Genomic DNA, 7,868 nt, shown 5'->3' with positions numbered 1-7,868 from the left:
AGATCCTAACAAGGGTATTGGTCCGTTTTGCCATCCCATGAGGCTTAAAATGAGACATTTCAGAGGCAGACAGAGGGGACCTCATTACCACCATGAAGAAGAGATGGCAGTGAAGTGTGTCTTTTGGGTCCAGGGTCCTTGTGCTGAGAACCTCCTAGACCCAGGAGACAAAGAGAGAGAGAGAGAGAGCTGTGACACCAGAGACGGTAGAAGTTGGTGAGAACGGTGGCAGCAGAACCAAGAGACAAGTATGAGACAGTGCAGTGGGCTTTCCAGTCCATGGAGTAAAGCAGTTACAGTGAGTGTGCCAACTCACAGAGGTTGCTGAGTGCCTACCTTTAAGCAGGAAGCTTCCTGGTAGAGTGAGGTGCCTCCAAGCACTTATTGACAGTTAGGCTTGCCAACTCATGGAGTAAGAAAGCTGAGTGCCTTTGAACTGAGGAATACTGGCTCCATGGGGTGCCCTAGTCACTTATTGGTGGAGCCAAAGAGCTTTATAACACCTGCCCAAGAGGTGTGGAGGTCAGGCTGAGGGGACTATGAGCTGACGGCCAGAGAGAGGTCTGCCTGTGGGCATGGCTAAGAATAGGCTGTCTTGATCAAAGAACTATATCCTGAGTCATATCTGATCCTGAATTGTAACCTATTACTTCCCTAATAACCCCATAAGTGTGACTATGGTCTTTGAGGTCTGTGCGGTCATGGCAACAGATTATGAAACCTAGTGAGAAGTAGAGAGTGGCATGGGAGAGACAGCTGGTGTCAGAATTGGTAAATAGATTGGAAGGTGAAAGAATGTCTGATCTCCATCCCATAGCAATCAGCCTTGGGCTCTGAAAGCTGATAATGATTCTTTCTCCTTCCCCTTGTGAATCTGGACAAGGAGATCTGACACTGCTTCTCTGCCATTTTTACACCATACTTCCCAAAGTAGCCAGTGGGTGTGGAGATGTGAAATAGTGCCATGTGCTGATCTTTAGAAGGGGTTAGGGATATTTAGCCAGAAGAAGAGAAGATAGTTAAGGACATAAGATTAGTTTTCAAATCATAACCAATTTATAGAAAGCAGGAGAGAAAATTCAGCTCAGTACAGGTTAAAACTTCTGACAGTCTGAGTTGTTTGTGCTGTGAGAAATGGTAGATTTACTCTCATTGGAGGAGTAAAGGAGGCACTAGACAGCCACGTGGTGGGATGAACAGAGGGAGTGTATTAAATGAGTTCCACAGACTACATTTATCAAACACCCATGATATCAATCATGGTAAAGTCCCTTCCATACTTGAAATTTGATTATGAAACTACTTCTATTTTGCACATATTTTGCACAGGTGGAACTAGATCTGTCCTGCTCAAAACTCCAACTTAGATCACTTTGCCAGTTGGCATAAATATCCTTTTAATTAATTTAAAAATTAATTATTCTCCTTGCCCTGAGTGTCTTAGTTATCTAAGTGGGTGGCTTTAACAAACAGAAATGTATTTTCTTGCAGTTTAGGAGGCTAGAAGTCTGAAGTCAGGATGCAGTCTCTAGGGGAAGTCTTTCTCTCTTTGTTGGTTCTGTAGGATGGTCCCTGTCTTTCCTGAGCTTCTTCTGTTCCTGGGCAATCTTCAAGTGGTTTGGCATCTCTCCTCCCCCATCAGTGCTTCTCAGCTTGCTTGTTTAATCTCTTTTATACCTCAAAAGAGATTGACTTAAAATACACTCTACATTGATTCTATCTCACTAACGTAACAAAGACAACCATTTCCAAATGGGATTATAACCACAGGCATAGATAAAGTTTAGGATTTAAAACACATATTTGGGGGTGGGGGTGGGGAACAACACACAATGGAATCCATAACATGACACCTTTGGTTCCCCAAATTCACATCCTCACCACATGCAAAACACACTCACCCCATCACACTAAGTAACGTTTGCAATTTGCTCTAAAGTGGGGCACACTCCTCCATATTATCTAGATACTGCTCCTGTTCCACAGTCTCCTGTGTGAGCTTCCTTTTAACACTGCGGAAACAAGAAATAATTTACTCAGGAGTATAGAGACAGGAAACATTAAGTTTCCCAGTACATTTTGAAGAAAAAAAAAAGAAAGAAAGAAAAGAAATGCAAAGTAAAATGGAAAATAGCACCAACCTCAAATATATGAGCTGTCAGCCCACCAACCATTCTCTGGAATGCATCATGTCCCAATACAGCAGAGTTTCACATTTTTTATTTTACGATTCTGGTCCTGAAGGATTACCCCAGGCTTAGGATCCAAGGTGAAGAAAACGCATATCAAACAGGAGCTGCAGTCACAGCTGAATGTAGGTTACAGTGGTTTCCATAGTAGTTGCCATAAGGACCTACTGTGTGACAGAGAGTTCTGCCATCACTGACCAAAGTGGCCGCCATTATTTGAAAGCATTTGAGAAGACTTTACTTATCTACGTTTTCTAACTTTGTCTCCTAACTCATAAAACCTCAATCAATATTTGCTGAAATGCAGGGTGGTAGAAATTTGAAACAGTGGGCAAAGTTACAGGAAAAAAAAACCTTGGGAGTTGAAATTTAACTTTGAACAAGTCATTTATCCTGATGGTTAAAAAAAAACAAAACTTGTGCTCTGAGAAGGGAGGTGGCTGAGGACTGTGGTTTTCAACAGGTCACAGACCACTGGGAAATCAATTTATTGAGTTGAAATCAGCATTTTTAAAAATTAAACAGGTTAGAAAATTCCAGAGTGCATTGCATATAGCAAGGGTATGATTTCATGCAACTTTTTTGTTGTTTTACATTGTTACATGCATTGTGTGTAGAGAGTAAAATAGATGTTTTACCATGGAATGTATTTTAAAAATATTGGAGAAACTCTGACCTAAGAAACCCGCATCTACCATTTGAGCCACAGTCAGGACCCCTGAAAGAGCAAATGGTTTTGGATATTCTATTACTGCATTGATGGATTAAGGGACAAAGTACTAAATGCATTTTTTCCCCAACTTGCCATCACCTTGTAAGTTTGGTTTTACAAAGCCTTACTCTTTTTTTCCCCCTAGATTTCTGGTCTATAGCTAAGGTAAGAAGCACATGTTTTGACTTTTGCCTTCTGGGACAAGCAGCAATGGTTCCCTCTTGTCACTATGACTGAGTTTATGACTGTTTACATTCAATTGTACTATTACATGTAAAAATTGCTTTCTTAAGAAAACAGATAAACAGAAAGATTAACTACAATCAAAATAGGCACATAATTTGGGAAGAAAATTAGAAAACCACTCAACTAATAACTTAAGGGAGTTCTGGTAGCATAGTGCCTAAGGCACTTGACTGCTAACCAGAAGGCTGGCAGTTCAAACCCACCAGGCACTCCTCAGAAGGAAGACGGGACAATCTACTTTCGTAGTGATACTGCCTCGGCAACCCAAGGAGGGGTCGCTGAGTCGGGTCCGACTTGATGGCACACAACAAAAACAACAATAACCTAAAGGTTGGCAGTTCAAACCCACCCAGGAGCCCCTTGGAAGAAAAGCTTGGCAATCTGCTTCTGTAAAGATTACAGCAAGGAAACCCCAGGAAGCACTTGTACTCGGTAACACGTGGAGTCCGTATGAGTCAGAACTGAGTTAACTGCAATAGCTTTGTATTTTTTTAAGTTCTCAAACCCCAAACCCAAACCCACTGCTATCGAGTCGATTCCTACACATAGCATCCCTGTAGGACAGAGCAGAACTGCCCCAATAGAGTTTCCAAGGCTATAATCTTTACAGAAGCAGAATACCTCATCTTTCTCCCGTGGAGTGGCTGGTGGGTTCGAACTGCTGACCTTTTGGATGGCAGCCAACTGTTTTAACTATTACACCTTCAGGGCTCCTTAAGCCTATCTTCTCAGATTTGGGTATTTGGCCCCTCACAAATCCTGGCTTCCTTTTATTTTTGCTTGTTTTTAACATTTGCATCCTTGAGTATAAATTCTGTTTTCACAACTACATTTTTTGCCGTTTCATGGGTACAGATTTGCTTCTTATCTCTTTACATGACTTTGCCCAACCCACAATACCACTCAATAAATGTTAGTAATGATGGTAATTAATTACTTTTCCCTCTTAATGGTTATTAATGACCTTTTTTGTGGTCTTCAGCCACTATCCATAGGTGACTGAGTCACTTTTTCTGGTCATGGCCTTCAAAAACCCTTGAAGATAACACCCCTTTTTCCTTTTCTTAAGCAACAGAACTTTTCAGTTTCCAGGCTCTCCCCATCACCACCTATTTACTCACTTAGATTCACTCATATTTATAGGTACATTTGTTGTTGTTGTTATGTGCCGTCAAGTCAGACCCAACTCATAGCGACCCCTCCTTGGGTTTCCGAGGCAGTATCACTACAGAAGTAGATTGCCCTATCTTCCTTCCTACCTTACATTTGCATAACTGTGTAGTTTAAGGAGCTTTCCTGCTTTTTAGGAGTCCCTGGGTGGTACAAACAAGTTTATGTGCTCAGCTGCTAACCAAGAGGTTGAAGGTTCAGAAGAACATCCTGACCACCTACTTCCAAAAACAGTGCTACTCAGACACACACGTCATTGCCGTGAGTTGGAATCGACTAAATGGCAATTTTTTCGTTTTTGGGTTTTTTGGTTTGTTTTGTTTTTTCCTACTTTTTAATTCACTTGTGAAGGAAATAAAAGGATGTTATCACCATGGGGCCAATGCATAAACAGGCACAAAGCCATTAAAGCCCGAAGTGCTATATCACAAGTTGGTGAAAGATCTAGGACCAGCTACTGATTTCTAGACCGAGGCTCTTTTCACCACATCAGTGACTTCTCTAGTTAGTTTTCCCTGTTACTCTTCCTCAGCAAATAGTAAGACACTAATATTCACCTCCAGTGAAGAAAAAAGAGGAAGAACAATTTTGCAGCTAATGATTCCTGTACCTTCTCTTCTATTCAGTTGTTATTAGTTGCCATGGAGTCAATTCCGACTTAAGGATACCCCATGAGAACAGAGTTTGTGACATGGCATTTTTAAGGCTGTGACCTTTCAGAAGCAGATCACCAGGCCAGTCATCAAAGGCATCTCTAGATAGGTTTGAACCACCACCAATAATTTCCCTAAAGTAACTGGCAGTCACTATTTCCATAGAACAGAATTAATAGTGTACATAACAGGTTCATTTTCACTTCAGAGGCTCAGGCAAACTGTTCTCAGCTAAAATGCAGTATTTCTTCCTCATCACCAACCCAAATCCTATACCACCCACAGTCACCTCTTCGATGTCACTTTCTTATCTAACCCTGTGTTTTGGTTACCTGTAGTGCCATTCTAAGAAAATATCACAAATAGGTGGCCTTAACAGTTAAGGAGTTTAATTTACAGTTTAGGAGGCTAGAAGTCCGAGTTTAGAGTGCCAGCTCTAGGGGTTGGGTGAAGGCCCCTCACAGATCCTGGCTTACTTTTATTTTTGGCTTTATTTTGTACCAGGCCAGTCTTCAAAGGCTTTAGTTCTGCCTCTTGCTCCTGGCCGACTGAAGCTAGAGGCTTCTGTTAACTCAGATAGCTGCTAGCTGCTGAGGCTGACAAACCCCGAGGTGGACAAATAAAATGGCATTGTCCCAAGATTATCAAACAACATGGCAGGCTAATGTTCAAGTCCAGAGATAGTCGTAAGATTGGCAGACAACATGGTAGGCCACTCACTGATGGCTCTGCCAAATGCAGGATCCACACATGCCAAAAAGCTCCAGAGATCTTTCTCAATGCTTCTTCTTATATACTGGAAGCAGACCACATCCTTAACAGTGTTTCATTAGATTACACCATGGAGTTGTTACCAGTCTCATCATAGGGAATCAGTTCATCCAGCTGCCAATCCACTCAAAACCAAACCCAGCCAAGTTGACACATAACGTTAACTACCACACCCTACTTCACCCCACCCCAGATTGGATTTATTCAATGCTGACAAAGAGTCTATGGACCAGTCATTGATTTTAGGATTTTTCAATTGCCTTCACTCATTTATTTAAACCACAGAAATCCTGTGAGGCAGGTATTTTTATCTCTATTTTATAGGTGACACAACCCAAGCCCAAGAAGTTGAGAATTCTGGTTCTTTGACTCTCCAAGCTTAGTGCTCTTTCATCAAAACTCAAGGACTTTTTTCTTAAGCACACTAATTCTTCTCCAACCTCCAGTTTTCTTTATGCAAAATTCTAGTACATACCTTTTTTTTTTTTTAATTGTGATTTGGGTGAAAATTTACAGAGCAAATTCACTTTCCATACAGCAGTTCACATACACTTTGTCTCATGACATTGACCACAATTTACCACAATGCAACAGCTCCCCTCCCACTTCCTCCCCATAGTTACCTCCTCCCTGTGTCCTTCCCTCCATGCACTCCTGCCCCTGAGCTGTCTCCCTGTGCATAAACAGCCCTTCTTTCTCCCATGATTGTTCTCTTCACGGAGTGTATCTACCTCAGGTACATGTTCAACTCATATGCCTGTCTTTTGTTTGGCTGGAAGCCACAGGTGTGGGTTCAATTGCAGGCCTGAAGGGCAGCTAGGGACCATAGTCTCAGTGATGCCACCAGGCTCCTTCAGACCAGCAGACCTGGTCCCCCCTACTTTTTTATTCCAAATGATTTTGAGTTTTGTTCCACATTGTTCTCCCTCTTTATCCAAGATCTCCTACATAGATCCTCCTCCAAGTGGTTGACAGTGGTTGCCGGGTAACATCTAGTTCTTCTGATCTCATAGTTGTATAGGCTGAGGATCGTATGGTGTACCAGTTGCTAGGACTAATTGTTTCCATGAATCTTTGGTTTTCTTCATTCTTCTTTGCTCTGGACGAGGAATGACCCATCGTTGCATCTAGATGGCTGCTTAAAAGCTTTAAGATCCCAGTCACTACTCACCAAAGTAGGAGGTGGAATGTTTTGTGTAGTATGTTAGGCCAATTGAGCTTGATGTCCCCTGGGACTGTGGTCCTGAGCCCACAGGTTCAACTACTCACTCCCTCTGGGTAGCTGGCTGTGACCAAGAAGTGTCTAGTACATACAATTTTATTTCTATGTACCTTTTGGAAAAACTGCAGGAATTTTAGTTTCAGTGTTAAGGTAAGTCTTATATTAAAATTTGTGGAAGGTTGTAAATTGAATAATATCTATTTGGTTTTGCTGGATAGTTTAAATAAAAAACCAGAATACCAGCTGGCATTGAGTCTGTTCTCACTCATGGCAAGCCCATGTGAATCAGAGGCAAACTGTTTATCAGAGAGCTTTTAATGGCTGAGTTTTGGGAAAGTAGATCACCAGAGTTGACTCAAACCTTCAACCTTTTGGTTAGCAGCTGGCTCATTAGCCTTTTGTACCACCCAGGGATTCCACTTTAAATAAATGTTACCAAAACCTTGTTTCATTGCAAGCATTCAAGTTATAAGGAACCCTGGTGGTGCAGTGGCTAAGCACTTGTCTGCTAACTGGAAGGTCAGCAGTTAGAACCCACCAGCTGCTCTTCAGGAGAAAGATGTGACAGTCTGCTTCCTTAAAGATTTATAGCATTGGAAATCCTGTGGGGTAGTTTGACAGCAATGGGATTTTGAGGGGGAGATTCAAGTTACTGGGTCTCCAGAAGTGGGAGCTCATGCTGTTAAAATAACAACAATGACAACACAAATCAGAGGGAAATAATCTTTGAATGTTTGTAAGGAATACAAGACAAGGAAAAAAAATGTCTCTTTGTATATATAGTAGCTGCAGCGAAGTAAAATAAATTTATATTCATCTACTTGGTAGCATAGTGCCTAAGGCACTTGACTGCTAACCAGAAGGCTGGCGGTTCAAACCCACCAGCCACTCCTCGGAAGGAAGAT

Source organism: Orycteropus afer, unplaced genomic scaffold (assembly GCF_000298275.1).
Source record: "Orycteropus afer afer isolate SDZICR_OR568_19922 unplaced genomic scaffold, OryAfe1.0 scaffold00245, whole genome shotgun sequence".
NCBI lineage: Eukaryota > Metazoa > Chordata > Mammalia > Tubulidentata > Orycteropodidae > Orycteropus > Orycteropus afer.
The sequence above is the reverse complement of the archived record's forward strand: the minus strand, read 5'-3'. Positions refer to the sequence as shown.